The sequence below is a fragment of the Penaeus monodon genome, chromosome 23 (assembly GCF_015228065.2).
Source record: "Penaeus monodon isolate SGIC_2016 chromosome 23, NSTDA_Pmon_1, whole genome shotgun sequence".
NCBI lineage: Eukaryota > Metazoa > Arthropoda > Malacostraca > Decapoda > Penaeidae > Penaeus > Penaeus monodon.
In genome coordinates, this window is record NC_051408.1 from 19347266 (window position 1) to 19348605 (window position 1340).

The following is a 1340-nucleotide window of genomic DNA, read 5'->3' on the forward strand; positions in this document are numbered from 1 at the left end:
ATGATATATAATAATGTCAGAGATAGCTATTTTCCAAATCTAGCAAAATTGCTACTTTGCAAATCTTTTAAAAGATATAGTTAATTAATGATAATAGTAATCAATGTGGATGAAGTTTTGAGGCATATTTTATGCAAAAAAAAAAAAGAAAGAAAATGAACCATAGTTAAGGTTACTAAGTAAATTTTATAAGCACTTTTCTTTATAAACTATACAAAAGTACACTATGTATATGTTTTGATATGTTTGAAGGTTGCCTCTTCTATTATGCAGGTTGCAGCTAAATGTAACAAAAATCTTGAAAATGTCCACAAAGCATTAAGAATGACACAGAATCCCTGCAAAATTGGGTTCTGTAGTAATCCATTTCATGTCTTGAGCCCATCTTGACAGTCGTTTGTAGTGTATTTGTAGGAGCGACGAATTTCAAGAAGGCTTAATGTTATAGGCTGTGTGTTACTTGTTTGGTTAGAGAGTGTGAGTACTGTACCTCCTCATGCTATGATACGGAAATGGTTACCTGTATTTTTGCATTTTTAACTTATTCAAAAAGACTTGATACAAGTAGAAACTGTTTTTGGTTATTTGAGGAGAAATGGAAATAGGCAGAGAAAAGAAATAACAAGACAGACATACCTAGTGTTCCATTTAGACAACTATTGGTATGTGATCATTGTAAATGGAACCAAAATACAATTTAGAAATATTTCTTGTCATAAATTCTGCACTTGAGAGATTTTTGACCACCTCTTTGTTTTACTTTTTTTCTGTTTTTATCACAGTTTTAAGCATATTTTTTTCCAAATTGCAGAATAGGAAAGTCAACAAAAGCAAAAAACTTCCGTTTTTGTTAAATGTGCCATTTTTCTCCCCCACTTATACCTCCTCACTACAAGTTGAAAAAGAAGACTTACCCAGATCACCATATCCTTTGTAGACTGTAGGAGAGACACTTACAAAAAAGTATTATTTTATTTATGCAACGTCCGCCACTGTTAAAGAGGAGGAATCAACTTAAAAAGAATATATATGGAACAAAAAATTCACCAGGACAATGATTCAGTTCAATGTGATTAATTGAGAGCAGGAAAGGAAAAAAATGATTTTGTACATCTTTTTTAAATGTGCCCGGAAGTCCGTATAAATTATATTTTTTTGTATGGTAATGCAGAATTGTTCTCTTTTTTAATGTGTGTGTGATAATTATTGACATGCTTTTTGCTCTAACATCCAAGTTATTGAAGAGAGAGAAAAAAAGATCAGAAGATTTTGAGGGATCTTTTAGAAGTCCTTTTAGAAATGCCAATTATATATCTCTTGAGGTTGTATACTTCCATTGA

The 1340-nt window shown here is 31.2% G+C and overlaps 1 protein-coding gene across 1 annotated transcript in view; it reads left to right on the top strand.

Moving 5' to 3' along the window:
• Nucleotides 1-1340, top strand: part of LOC119587868 (protein DEK-like) — a gene marked incomplete in the record, with an annotated part of 22817 nt that overhangs the window by 20606 nt on the left and 871 nt on the right. Inside the window, 1 exon segment of the mRNA XM_037936571.1 lies at nt 1-1340.